Raw genomic sequence first — 15,061 nt, 5'->3', positions numbered from 1 at the left:
AATGGAGACATGCACGTCCACTTTCCTCCCGAGCTGTAGCAGCAGTGTCAGGCTTCCCGTCGCGTTGACACAGGGATCTGTGGCTTTCCTCGAGGCTTTCCCACAGGGCTGTCACACGTGCCACCCCTCTGCTCCTGTTCAAAATAAACGCCACTCTATCTATGAGGGGTTTTATTTTTATTAAAAATATATACCACATCCCTCCCAAACCTGCCTTTGAGCAAAAACTTGATTGTGGCTGTTCAGTCGCTCCGTTGTGTCTGACTCTGCGACCCCATGGACTGCAGAACACTAGGCTTCCCTGTCCATCACCATCTCCTGCAGTTTGCTCAATCTCATGTTCATCAAGTCAGTGATGCCATCCAACCATCTCATCCTCTGTCATCCCCTTCTCCTCCTGCCTTCAATCTTTCCCAGCATCAGGGTCTTTTCCAATGAGTCAGTTCTTTGCATCAGGTGGCCAAAGTATTGGAGCTTCAGCTTCAACATCAGTCCTTCCAATGAATAGTCAGGGTTAATTTCCTTTAAGATGCACTAGTTGGATCTCCTTGCAGTCCAAGGGACTCTCAAGAGTCTTCTCCAACACCACAGTTCAAAAGCATCAATTCTTCGGCGCTCAGCTTTCTCTATAGTCCAGCTCTCACATCCATACATGACTACTGGAAACACCATAGCTTTGACTAGACGGACCTTTGTCAGCAAAGGTCCTTTGTCTCTGCTTTTTAATATGCTGTCACGGTTTGTCAAACCCTGATGCAAAGACTTACTCTTTAACTGAGACGCACGGTGCTGTGTAAACTGACAGTGGTGGTGCAAATCTTTTAAATCTTCCCATCAAAACCTGCCTCCCTGGAAGTTGTGCCCTCCGGTACCTAAGAGGCTGGGTCCATGGGAAGGGGACAGTTAGCGGGCATTTCTCTGACACTAACATAATATCCGAGCGTGCAGCAGTATTTTCTCTGCATAAAGTGTGCCAAACGTCTGTGCCTTCTGCGCATGTGCATGCTCAGTCATGTCCAACTCTTTGCGACCCCATAGACTGTAGCCTGCCAGGCTCCTCTGTCCATGGGATTCTCCAAGCAAGAACACTGGAGTGGGTTGCCATTTCCTTCTCCAGGGGATCTTCCCGACCCAGGGATCAAACCCACATCTCCTGCATTGCAGAAGGATTCTGTACCACTGAGCCGCCTGGGAAGTCAGGTAGCGCTAATTTTTTAGACTAAAAAACATAAATAAGAAATGAGAGAAATAGTATGGGAAAATGTCTAGATCTCATATAGCAAGTGAATGCTATTTTTTAACATCAACAAATGCAAATAAAAGATAAGGGGAAATCTTTTTAAAAATCCCCCTAGCTGTTTATTCCTCAGAACCTCCTGCAAGTTACCAAGGAAGACTGTGATTACAGGGTCATATATGTGGGATAAGATTTGAAGTTTTCAAATGATGGGAATGAGATGAGGAAACAAAGCCAGCTGTGCGTTCTGAGTTAGAAACCACTTAATAGACAGAAGAACAGATTGGGGAGTTTTGGGGTTTTTTTCCATTTAAGAAAACTCTTTGTATGAAAAGATACTTCCTTTCAAACATGATTTGTGTGTCTTGCCTGGAGCTTTCTGCTCAAATTATTTCTAATTCTAGTAAGGGGAAAGCATTTCTTTCTAGCCAAAACAGCCGTCTGGATGAATACAAATGAGCTTGTAAAAGGCTTGAGTTACTAACGGGGTATAAACTCCAGGCAGGCAGGTGACCTTCTTCGTTTGAGCTTTGTTGCTAAAGGCTGTTCTAAGCCACCACCTGGCTTACGTTCTCTTTGGCCTCAGTGGATGGAGGGCTATGGCCAGGTGAGGCTCACTCCAGAGCAGATTCTGCCTGTGGTAGAAATGAGGGAGAGGAGGAGAGCAGAAGCCGTTTCCAGAACCTTCTGCCACTTCCAGAACCTTCCGCCATCTCCAACATGCAGATTATTTCACCGAGCAAAATTTGCCAGCAGCTAACCTGGGTCCCAGGATGAATCACACGTCTCTGGGACAGGGAAAGGACAGATGCTCCCGCTCGGATGGTCAGCGCGGAGGACCCACATTCTTTAGGATCAACAGAAGGGGAGCGAATCCCAGGCTAGCTCCTTCATCTCAGGTAGCGCTAGTGGTAAAGGATCTGCCCGCAATTCGGGAGACCCGGGTTCGATCCCTGGGTCAGGAAGATCCCCTGTAGGAGGGCATGGCAACCCACTCCAGTATTCTTGCCTGGGAAACCTCATGGGTAGAGGTGCCTGGTGGGCTACAATGTATTAGGTCATAAAGAGTTAGACACAATGGAGCATGCGTGTGCACGCACACACACACACACACACACACACACACACACACGCCAGTGAAAACCAGCTGAGATGAGACCTGCAGTCCAGTGGGAAGAACAGAAACTGGGAAGTAACTAGGTTGCCTTCTTTCTAAGAAGGGGAATGTTAGCCTATTAAGAAAGAAGAGTTGCCTAGCACTTGGCTTCACCAATGCACAGAGGTTAAAAGTCTGAAGTCATTTTTATGGGTTCAAATCCCATTCAGCTGTGGACCCAGGCAGGTTAGTTTCCTCTCCAGCCTCCCTGCCTTAACTGGAGAATGATGGTAATAATAGTGCTCACCCCAAAGGGCAACAGTGATGATTATATGACCAAAGTGTGGAATTCTCTTACCACACCGCTTGGCACCTGTTAAAGATGGAAGAAATGTTGCCTTTAATTGTACATTATTTATTAACAAGTCTGCCATTATTACTTACTCATCTTTAGCAATAATTAGAGGGTGTGATAGCTAAAATAAATTTACCTCCTAGGGTGAGGTGAGAGAAACTGAAAACCAAGCCTAATCTTACAATATTGACAACATTTAAAAAAAAAAAAAAACTTGCTGACACATTTGAGTCAGTCTAGATGATAAAGTTGGACTTTTTTTCCACTAATTTTCCCCAGGTGGCTCAGTCAGTAAAGAATTGCCTGCAATGCGGGAGACCCAGGTTTGATCCCTGGGTCTGGAAGATCCCCTGGAGAAGGAAATGGCAACCCACTCCAGTATCCTTGCATGGGAAGCTCCATGGACTGAGAAGCCTGTTAAGCTACAGTCCATGGGGTCACAAAGCATAGGATACAACTTAGCGACTAAACTACCAGCACCACTAATTTCTGCTCCCTCAGCTCTGCATCAGACTGGTGTCTGGAAAAGAGACGTCCCAGTATTGTGACCAAATCCAGGCATCTGAGGATGCCTTCTAAAACCTGAGCTTAATTGTCTTAAGCAGCAGAAATAAGTTCCCTTCCCCACCAAGTAAGAGGAAAATAAGCAATGAGAGGAAAAAAAGAAATTAGGAAATTAAATTGAGATATCCTGGTGAATGCCTGAACGGTGACGATTCCTTACTCCTGCCAAATGTGGGGAACTGTTGTTTCTCCTATTTTCTCCCTAGAGAGGGATGAAATTATCGCATGATAAGTCATTTATCTTCAGTGCAGGTACGACAAGGATCTAACCACATATTACCCAAAATGGGGAATTCACGTCACATTATTTTCCATCAGTGAGTAATAGACGGGAAATGGGAAATGTCACTACAAGGCTGGCTGGCCATCTGGTCAGAGCCTCTCGATGAATACGGCAGCTGATCTACATGGAAATATTAAGGCAACAAAGTCTGAATCTGTTTTGCTTCTCCAGGGAACGTCAGTTCATGCATGGAAGGAAGGCAATAAAGTCCAATTATTCTGGACGGGGCTACACAAGGCCTATGAAAATTATCTCAGGTTGGGTAATTCTAAAGCTAAGTATTTTTTAAAGTAGCCATCAGTCACTCCAAGTAACTAAATCAAACAAACCGATCAATCTCTGAGGAGCTAACCATTAATCAAAAGATGGTGGTGAGATGTTGGCAATTTTTCATGATTCCACGTGTAATATTTTACATCTGACATGCTGACAGGGTGGTCCAAATAGATGGAATTATCACATCCAAAAAGAAGAACAGTTTGGTTTCATATGTTGGGCTACCTATGCATTGACCATTTAACATGGATCCTCAAGTTTCCCCTTTTCAAGTGTTTGCTTTCCTTTTATTTGGGGTGCACGGTACCTGTAGGTGTCAGTGACAGTGATAAAAAGCTCTTAGTAGGGAGCATGACCAAAACTTTGGGGAAACCTGGTGCTTTTCCAGTGGTCCCCAGAGCCAAGGTTCTGTCCATCAATGTCCCATGTCTCTGGGGGTCAGCATATTGTCCCCACCAAGCACAAAAGCAGCCTGACTGCTTCTGACTTCAGTAGTCAGATGGATTGTACTACTTAGTAGGTGATGGTAAAGCCTAGAGGAGAGGTTAGTTATCATCACACTGGAGTGAAGTCTGTCTCAGATACAACTGCTCAATCAACCTCACGAGTGTGGTTGCCTGGCTAGACTTAAAGTGGGTATGAATGAGCACACCTAAAAAAAATAATAATAAAATCCTTCATCTGATTTTATTTTTGTCTACACCAGTGAAAACAAAAACATCCCAACGGGTCCCCGTGGACTTTCAGATCTCTGAGTCTCTAGCCAAGTCAGTCCATTTCTCCAGGGCTCTGCTTCATCATCAGTGAAATGAGAGTGAACATTAGATAGGGAGCAGCAGGCTAGGACCTGTGGGCCAGATCCGGCCCTCCGCTTGTTTTTGTCAATAACGTTTTATTGAAACACAGCCATGCCCTTCACTTCTGTGCCATCACGGCTGCTTTTACACTGCAAGTGCAGAGTTGAGCAGTTGTAACAGAGGCGGTATGGCCAGCAAAGCCTAAAGTATGTACTATCTTGCCCATTAGAGTAAGAGTTTCTAGGCCTCTGACCAGATGACTGAAAGAGGAACTCCCCAGGTCAGTAGGTGCCCAATATGCTCCTGGAGATCAGTGGAGAAATAACTCCAGAAAGAATGAAGGGATGGAGCCAAAGCACAATCAACACTCAGCTGTGGATGTGACTGGTGATAGAAGCAAGGTCTGATGCTGTAAAGAGCAATATTGCATAGGAACTGGGAATGTCAGGTCCATGAATCAAGACAAATTGGAAGTGGTCAAACAGGAAATGGCAACAATGGATGTCGACATTCTAGGAATCAGTGAACTAAAATGGACTGGAATGGGTGAATTTAACTCAGATGACCATTATATCTACTACTATGGGCAGGAATCCCTTAGAAGAAATGGAGTAGCCATCATGGTCAACAGAAGAGTCCGAAAGGCAGTGCTTGGATGCAATCTCAAAAACGACAGAATGATCTCTGTTCGTCTCCAAGGCAAACCATTCAGTATCACAGTAATCCAAGTCTATGCCCCAACCAGTAACACTGAAGAAGCTGAAGTTGAACAGTTCTATGAAGACCTACAAGACATTTTAGAACTAACACCCAAAAAAGATGTCCTCTTCATTATAGGGGACTAGAATGCAAAAGTAGGAAGTCAAGAAACACCTGGAGTAACAGGCAAATTTGGTCTTGGAATACGGAATGAAGCAGGGCAAAGGCTAATCTAGTTTTGCCAAGAGAATGCAGTGGTCATAGCAAACAACACAAGAGAAGACTCTACACATGGACATCACCAGATGGTCAACACCAAAATCAGATGGATTATATTCTTTGCAGCCAAAGATGGAGAAGCTGTATACAGTCAACAAAAACAAGACCAGGAGTTGGCTGTAGCTCAGATCATGAACTCCTTATTGCCAAATTCAGACTCAAATTGAAGAAAGTAGGGAAAACCACTAGACCATTCAGGTATGACCTAAATCAGATCCCTTATGATTATACGGTAGAAGTGAGAAATAGATTTAAGGGACTAGATCTGATAGATAGAGTGCCTGATGAACTATGGAATGAGGTTTGTGACATTGTACAGGAGACAGGGATCAAGAACATCTCCAAGGAAAAGAAATGCAAAAAAGCAAAATGGCTGTCTGGGGAGGCCTTACAAATAGCTGTGAAAAGAAGAGAAGCGAAAAGCAAAGGAGAAAAGGAAACGTCTAAGCATCTGAATGCAGAGTTCCAAAGAATAGCAAGAAGAGATAAGAAAGACTTCCTCAGCGATCAATGCAAAGAAATAGAGGAAAAAAACAGAATGGGAAAGACTCGAGATCTCTTCAAGAAAATTAGAGATACCAAGGGAACATTTCATGTAAAGATGGGGTTGATAAAGGACAGAAATGGTATGGACCTCGCAGAAGCAGAAGATATTAAGAAGAGGTGGCAAGAATTCACAGAAGAACTGTACAAAAAAAGATCTTCATGACCAGATAATTAAGATGGTGTGATCACTCACCCAGAGCCAGACATTCTGGAATGTGAAGTCAAGTGGGCCTTAGGAAGCATCACTACGAACAAAGCTAGTGGAGGTGATGGAATTCCAGTTGAGCTGTTTCAAATCCTGAAAGATGATGCTGTGAAAGTGCTGCACTCAATATGCCAGCAAATTTGGAAAACTCAGCAGTGGCCGCAGGACTGGAAAAGGTCAGTTTTCATTCCAATCCCAAAGAAAAGCAATGCCAAAGAATGCTCAAACTACCGCACAACTGCACTCATCTCACACGCTAGGAAAGTAATGATCAAAATTCTCCAAGCCAGGCTTCAGCAATATGTGAACCGTGAACTCCCAGATGTTCAAGCTGGTTTTAGAAAAGGCAGAGGAACCAGAGATCAAATTGCCAACATCCGCTGGATCATGGAAAAAGCAAGAGAGTTCCAGAAAAACATCTACTTCTGCTTGATTGACTATGCCAAAGCCTTTGACTGTGTGGATCACAATAAACTGTGGAAAATTCTGAAAGAGATGGGAATACAGACCACCTGACCTGCCTCTTGAGAAACCTATATGCAGGTCAGGAAGCAACAGTTAGAACTGGACATGGAACAACAGACTGGTTCCAAATAGGAAAAGGAGTACGTCAAGGCTGTATATTGTCACCCTGCTTATTTAACTTCTATGCAGAGTACATCATGAGAAATGCTGGGCTGGAAGAAGCACAGGCTGGAATCAAGATTGCTGGGAGAAATATCAATAACCTCGGATATGCAGATGACACCACCCTTATGGCAGAAAGTGAAGAGGAACTAAAAGCCTCTTGATGAAAGTGAAAGAGGAGAGTGAAAAAGTTGGCTTAAAGCTCAGCATTCAGAAAACGAAGATCATGGCATCTGGTCCCATCACTTCATGGGAAATAGATGGGGAAACAGTGGAAACAGTGTCAGACTTTATTTTTTTGGGCTCCAAAATCACTGCAGATGGTGACTGCAGCCATGAAATTAAAAGACGCTTACTCCTTGGAAGAAAAGTTATGACCAACCTAGATAGCATATTGAAAAGTAGAGATATTACTTTGCCAACAAAGGTTTGTCTAGTCAAGGCTATGGTTTTTCCAGTGGTCATGTGTGGATGTGAGAGTTGGACTCTGAAGAAAGCTGAGTGCCGAAGAATTGATGCTTTTGAACTGTGGTGTTGGAGAAGACTCTTGAGAGTCCCTTGGACTGCAAGGAGATCCAACCAGTCCATTCTGAAGGAGATCAGCCCTGGGATTTCTTTGGAAGGAATGATGCTAAAGCTGAAACTCCAGTATTTTGGCCACCTCATGCGAAGAGTTGACTCATTGGAAAAAGACTCTGATGCTGGGAGGGCTTGGGGGCAGGAGGAGAAGGGGGCGACAGAGGATGAGATGGCTGGATGGCATCACTGACTCGCTGGATGTGACTCTGAGTGAACTCTGGGAGTTGGTGATGGACAGGAAGGCCTGGCATGCTGTGATTCATGGGGTGGCAGAGTTGGACACGACTGAGCGACTGAACTGAAGTGAACTGACCAGGTGATCTTCATAGAGATTCCTTCCAACCCTGAACTCTGTGATTCTGGGAAGAAGGAAAGAATAGGACACCTGTGGGTACCCGAGTGGAAGGGGTAGCACAGACGAGAGGAAAGGTCAGAAGGGAGGCTGAATGGGCCAAAATAAATGTTAGTTTTCCCTTGTGAAAACTAACACCATTGGCCCAGCCCATGGTGGAAGTGTGTGTGTGTGGGCGGGGGCAGGGATCAGAGAAGGGCCCCAGCTCATCCTTTCAAGATATGACAACCCCTTAGTGTTACTCAGTCATGTCCAACTCTGAGACCCCACGGACTGTAGGCTGCCAGTCTCCTCTGTCCGTGGAATTCTCCAGGCAAGAATGCAGGAGTGTGTTGCCATTTCCATTTCCTTCTCCAGGGGATCTTCCCGACCCAGGAATCAAACCTAGGTCTCCCGCATGGCAGGCAGTGTCTCTACCATCTGAGCCACCAGGGAAGCCAGTTCCTAATAAGGCAAAGGATGATGCTAGAGGCTCCCCACATGTCCAGAAGACCTGCCCCTTTGCACACAGGACAGTGGGTAGCAGGGGGTCACACTGGGGACCTTGTAGATGGCACTTCCCCAGCAGGGCCTGATTCCACCCTGAGGGTATCTGCTCTCTTTTGCTGTGCTCCGGGCACCCCACATGTGGCTGCCACATGGTCCCCACCCTTCCCAGACTGTCACTCGCCTGCTCAGGAAGTCGCCCTTCAAAGCCTCTGCCAAGTTTCCGAAGGCCTCCCCAACCCCCATCCCCTGTCTAGCCTCCTTCCAGCTCCTCTGTTATCGCCCATTTCCCCTGGCTTGGCCCGGGGGCTCCTCACCATCCTCTGACCACCGCAGCGCCCCTACCCCAACCACTGTGCAGCTGTTCCGGCGCCAGAACCTCCTTTCTCCCCACCCTTAGCTTTGATGCCTGCATCCCTCAAGGCTCAGCTCAATGTTCACCTCCTCCAGGGAGAGCACCACTCTCTCCTGCCCCCTTCCCAACTCCTCTAGCATATTTCAGCAGACCAGCAGCTACTGGGTCTGTGCAGTTCCGTTCCATCTCTATACACAACCATGTGCCCTTGACGTCAGGATCTCTGTCTCTTGTTTCTCTTGAGGTCATGGGATATGACCTTGATAGGAGTCAGTGCTTCATTGATTCTCAACCGGTTTGGGCAGCCCTGCTAAGGAGGGCCATGGTGTCTGCTCTCCTTGGGAGATAACTGATCAACTGGCATATTTCAATGAACACGTGCATGTGGGTAGAGGGTCTGCTCAGCTGTATAAGGTCTATGGAGCATCTTCCAAGGGAAGCAGGAGGTGAAGAAGGATCTCAAAGGGCCCAGAACTCCAAGGGCATGAGTCAGGGGTGTCCAGCAATGCAGGGAGAGCCAAAGCAGAAAGCACCCTGCGTCTGTGCCTCACGTCCCCAGCAGGGGCGGGGGTGACCTGAGAAAAGAGGGCTGCCTCTGGACGCCCCCCACCAGGTCCCAGGCCTACCTGTCCCACGCGTCATGGCCTGATCGGGTGTCTCCACACAGGTCCTGTTTCCTGTCTTACCAAGTGCCTACCCGCCCCGCCGGAAAGTGGCTAGTGACTGTTTGTGAATGTGACAACTTGAACACCACGCGCCTGCATACGCCCCAGTGGGCCCAGGTCCAGCAGATTCTAGGTATGTGATCCTGGCTATCGCGTGGCACCAGGCAGACCGTGCCCCTGGTTTCTGGGCCTCCACCGTGGTCATGTGATGCCTTGCCTGGAGGGAGGGGTCATCTAGTTCTCCGTATCACCGGCTCCCCTGTTTCCCTTGTGCGGGTAGAAATTCAAGGCAGAGGTGCGGTGCCAGCAGCTTGCACTGCTGGGGGGTGGGATGGAGTGGCGGGGCTTCCTTGTGCTCGTGGAGGGCAGTCAGGCCCCGGTGTTGAGGTCGCATGCCTCCTCGTCTGTCCTGTTACTGCTCCATGGGGTCTTCCGGGGAACAGAGGGTTTGGAGCATCTCAGAGCAGGCGGTCAAGCAGTGGGGATGGCCCTTACTCTTTATCGTGTGAAAGGGTGCTTACTCCACATTCCACCAAACTGGGAAACTTCCTATATTCTTTTCTTTTTTTTTTTTTTAGCCATGCCACGAGGTTTGCAGGACCTTAGTGGTGGCTCAATGGTAAAGAATCCCCCTGCCAATGCAGGAGATGCGGGTTCGATCCCTGGGTCAGGCAGGTCCGATGAAGAAGGAAGTGGTAACCCATTCCAGTGTTCTTGCCACAGACAGAGGAGCCCGGCTGGCTGCAGTCCATAGGGTTGCAAAGAATCAGACAGACTTAGCAACTAAATGAACACACAGTTCCCTGACCAGGGATTGAACCTAAGACCCCTGCAGTGGAAGTGAGAAGTCCTAACCGCTGGACTGCCAGGGACATCCTTAGATTATTTTCTAAATCATTGAAGTTTTGATCCTGAGTGCAATCCTTTTGTTTGCAAAAGTTTGGCTGAACACAGACCATCTAAACCAGGGGTCTCCAATCTCTGGGTCACGGATGGATACCTCCCATCAGATCAATGACAGTGTTAGATGAAAGTACACAGTATATGAAATGAGCTTGAATCATCCCCAAACTGTCCCCATCCTATGAAAAAAAATCGTCTTCCACAAAATTGGCCCCTGGTGCCCAGAATGTCAGGGACTGCTGATTCTAAACAATGTAGCTTAAGAATGTTCCTTTTGGAGCGCACACACACATATTAACACACACCATCACCCTGTGCCCAGATGAGGTTTCAGGAGATGGATCTGTGATCTCTAAAAGCTGGTTTCCTGCAAGATGTGCAGGAAACCAACCTATTATTTGAAGCTGTCTGTTTGCTCTGTACAAAGGCAAAAAAAAGAAATATGGGGGGTGGCAGAGATGGTTGCCCTCGTGTGGGGAGCACAATGGGTCTGCCTAGGCTTGTGCCTTGCTCCCTGGAGCTGGGAGGGTGGAAGCCTCATGCGAGGAGAAGGCGCACTCGGGACCATGAGTGACTCGGGACAGATCAGGGAGTGGAGGATGATTGTCCACGCCAAGCACCCTGGTTGGTCTCAGGCTGGCTCTGCAGTTGACGTGGGGTCTGCCCACACCGTGTGGTGCGTGACACATGTCGTCTCCCCCTTCCCTTTACCAAACACCTCTGCCCCCAGGAACGACCACGCACGGCCACCAGGGGTATGTGGCCAGCAGTGCCCGGGCTGTAGAGGCACGGTCCTCTCCCCCCCCCCCCCCGCCCCCCCCCCCCCCCGCCCCCCCTCCCCCCCCGCCCCCCTCCCGCTCGGCACAGAAGCAGCCTCCCAGCACTGTTCTTGGGTTACCCTCCCCCGCGCGTCTGCATCCTGTCCTCTGGAAGGGGCCATACATCACAGCGTCCTCCGGATGCCGTTACCTGGGGCTGCTCAAATCCGGGGCTGCAGGGCTGGGGAGAGGGCGAGCAGAGTCCTGGGCTTTGCTGGCCTTGGGGCAGGGATGTTCGCAGACCCCCACCCCATCCTGGGGAGCTCTCAGTGTCTCCCAGAGTTAATCAGTGAGGCCAGGAAGTGTACGTGTGCCAAGCCAGGGTGCACCGTTCGGTGTGAGTCACTCCGCTGTGGTTCTGATGCACTTTATTTCAAGACAGGCTCCTCACCCACCAAGGCACCCACACGTAGTCTCAGACAGCACGGGGTCTCATCAACCAGGGCACCCACACGTAGTCTCGGACAGCGTGGGGTCTGAAACTGGGAAAGGAAGGCTAGGTGGGTTGAGCATGGGGTATGGCTGCCTTGATTATATTGGACATAAAAAATAAAGATGACTTTTATAATGAGCATAGGTGCCATCGAGCCATTCTCTTACGTTGGGACACATTTATCCACAAGAGGAACACAGAGATCCTGCTGAGAGGTGTGGCCTTTATTTTTAACCTTAAGTCATGAATGAATTTCCTATAATAACTTGATGCTTCCCTGATGGCTCAGATGGTAAAGAATCTGCCCACAATGCAGGAGACCTGGGTTCGATCCCTGGGTCGGGACGAACCCCCAGAGAAGGGGATGGCAACCCACTCCAGTATTCTTGCCTGGAGAACTCCATGGACAGAGGAGCCTGGCGGGCTACAGTCCATAGGGTGGCAGAGAGTCAGACGTGACCGAGTGACTGGGAATCCAAAAGAATCCAAATAACTTGATGGGGATTTTTTTAGCTGACATTTTGCATTGATAGAGCATTCTGAAACCTAAGAGCCCTAATAAAACACTAAATATTTTCCAGCATGATTTTTTAAATGTCTTTTTAATTGTGGTAAAAGTCACATAATATAGAACACACTGTTCACAGCCTCCTTAACTGTATGGTTCAGAGGCACTAAGTGCAGACACTTGGTTGTGCAACTCTCACCGTCATCCGCCTCCTGACCTTGTCCCTTTCCTAAACTGAAACTGCCCCCGTTAAACACTGAAGTCCTCACTCCCCCTCCCCAACCCCACCCCCGCCCCTGGCATCTGTCAGTGTCCTTTCTGACTGTGAATCTGACTGTTCTAGGTATCTCGTTTAAGTGGAGTCAGGCGGTACTTGTCTGCACCTACTGTACCCTGGAATGCAGCTTTAAGGTTAACTGAATACACCCAACATGATTTTTTTAGCAGAGAAATCGTGACAGTGTTTCCAGTTCCCCGGAGAAGTGAGGGGCTGGGAACAGGGATGACAGATGCATGCCACAGTGCCCCTCTCTCCCCCCGGCCCCTCTACCCCCATCGCCCGCCTGAGGCCTCAGCCCAGCTCCATCGGCATCAGGACTGAAATACTCTCTCCAGCCTGCATTCCAGCCCCCGCCCGATTTCCCCTCCAGCAGTGACCACCAGCTCTGGGCCTCACTGAGTTGCTCTCAAGACATCTGCCCACACAGATGCACCTCTGATGCGTGGAAGATTATTTCCTTGCTCCCCCCTTCAAATTCCAAGCCATCTACAGGACTCGATTTCAGGATTTTCTCGGAATGTTGTGAAAATCTCTGTCTTGGCCATGGGAACATTCAGAAGTCGAGGTTTGTGTGGCTCTGGTTACAAGATGGTATGTCTGAAGCTATGTTGTTGTTTAGTTGCTAAGTCGTGTCTGACTCTTTCGCAACCCCACGGACCATAGCCCCGCCAGACTCCTCTGTCCGTGGGATTTCCCAGGCAAGATGACTGGAGCGGGTTGCCGTTTCCTCCTCCAAGGGTATCTTCCTGACCCAGGGATCGAACCCGCATCTCCTGCATTGGCAGGTGGATTCTTTACCACTGAGCCTCTTGGAAAACATCTGAAACTATAGTCCTGCCCTAAATAGATATTTGGCAGGCCACCGCGTTCTCTTCTCCTGTGTATCTGTGAGCTGGGAAAAAACGGAAACCACCTTTAGAGCCCATTCCAACTTCATTCTCTTCCTCCCTTCCTTCTATTTCTCCCTCTCCATCCTTCACCAAGTGGGTACCAGAAGGGGACATATGAAGCCTCAGCTTCTCCCATGGAGTGGCTTAAATGCTGCCGGGAACCCAGTGGATGGCCTGGTGGTTTAAGGAGAAGCTGATCTTTACAAAGCAGCCTCCATTTTCAGACATTCTGTGGTCGCAGCCAAGTTTTTAAATCTTTGCTTCTCAGCGCCTATCCTCCCAAACGGTGGATTTTTCTTTTCCTTCCTTTTTGAAATGACAGCTTTTCGAGAAAGTCTGGCCTTCCCCCAAACCACTGCCATTTTGGGCCTTCTGTTCAGCACAGCTTGGAAATTGAAGTGAGCAGCTGCTAGGTCACAGTGTCTGATGGACCACGATCCCACAAGAGTCGCTTTGCAAAGCTGTGAGCCTTGTCCACGGGGAGAACTAAAAAGGGGGCGATATTCTGAGAGACATACCAGCTTCCTTCTGCCAAACGTCTAAGGAAAACGCACACGTCGTTTTCCATTCCCTGCTTGGGTGCCACAGGAGGCCCCCTGGGATGGCACCACGTGGGCTGAAAACACCTTGGAAAGAGATGTTTTACTTGGGGTCGTTGTGGCTTCTGGGGGATTGTTAGGATGTGTGGAGTCTGTTGAGAGTTGAATTGTGTCCCTGCCTCTCCAAGAGATGTCCACATCTTCAACCCTCAAACCTGCAAATGTGACCTTGTGTGGCAGCAGGGTCTTTGAAGATATGGTTGAGATGAGGTCATGCTGGAGGGCGTGCATGCAGGCTCAGTGCAATTTCATCTCATTGTTAAAATTTTTTTGAAATTTTGTTGGGGAAAAGTCAAGATAAGAATAATATTTCATGACACATGAAAAATTATATTCAAATCATGTCCATGCTGCTGCTGCTGCTAAGTCACGTCAGTCGTGTCCGACTGTGTGCCCCATAGACGGCAGCCCAACAGGCTCCTCTGTCCCTGGGATTCTCCAGGCAAGAACACTGGAGTGGGTTGCCATTTCCTTCTCCAGTGCATGAAAGTGAAAAGTGAAAGTGAAATCGCTCAGTCACGTCCGACTCTTAGAGATCCCGTGGACTGTAGCCTACCAGGCTCCTCCATCCATGGGATTCTCCAGGCAAGAGTACTGTCCATAAGTAAAGTTTTATAGGAACATGGCCACATTCATTTTCATTTATATATTGAAATTTTGAAATTTGAAAAAGAGGTGAAATTTGAAAGGCACAGGACTGGCTAGACTGAAAGCCACTTTCAGACCCCAAGCTGAAAAATTGGGGTAATTGCATTCATCAGGAACAGAACTCACAGGTTGTACATCTCTGTGTGTGTATGTGTGTGTGTTGTGTGTATACATAAACAGAGAGAGATTTATTTTAAGGAATTGCTTGGCTCACATGACTGGAGGCTTGGCAAGTCCCCCATCTGCCAGCTAGACCAAAGGCTGGAGACTCAGGGAGGATTTGGTGTTCAAATCCAAAGGCCATCTGCTGGCAAAATTTCCTTCTTTCTCAGGGAGGTCCTACTAAGGCCTTCCACTGATTGAGTAAGGCCCACCTCCCACTATGCAGAGCAATCTGCTTTACTCAGAGTCCATCAATTTCAATGTTCATTTCATCCCAAATACACCACCCACAGACACATCCAGAGGAACAGTTGGCCAATTTCCTGGGCTCCGTGGCCCAATCAAGTCCATACAGAAAAGTAATCATCACCATACTTGTTAGGTTACTCTTTCACAATGGATGTGCCACTGATGTTTGG

The 15,061-nt window shown here is 48.1% G+C and overlaps 1 protein-coding gene across 2 annotated transcripts in view; it reads left to right on the top strand.

Moving 5' to 3' along the window:
* CLDN14 (claudin 14) overlaps positions 1–15,061 on the top strand; it is a 128,044-nt gene that overhangs the window by 53,137 nt on the left and 59,846 nt on the right. For both annotated transcript variants that reach the window (XR_006057544.2, XM_042238346.2), the window contains exon 2: positions 9,404–9,534. The gene's annotated coding sequence lies outside the window, so the exon portion shown is untranslated. The remainder of the gene's footprint in view (positions 1–9,403; positions 9,535–15,061) is intronic.

Source organism: Ovis aries, chromosome 1 (genome assembly GCF_016772045.2).
Source record: "Ovis aries strain OAR_USU_Benz2616 breed Rambouillet chromosome 1, ARS-UI_Ramb_v3.0, whole genome shotgun sequence".
Taxonomy (NCBI): domain Eukaryota; kingdom Metazoa; phylum Chordata; class Mammalia; order Artiodactyla; family Bovidae; genus Ovis; species Ovis aries.
Note: the sequence above shows the minus strand (reverse complement) of the source record. Positions and strands in the feature narration are given on the sequence as shown.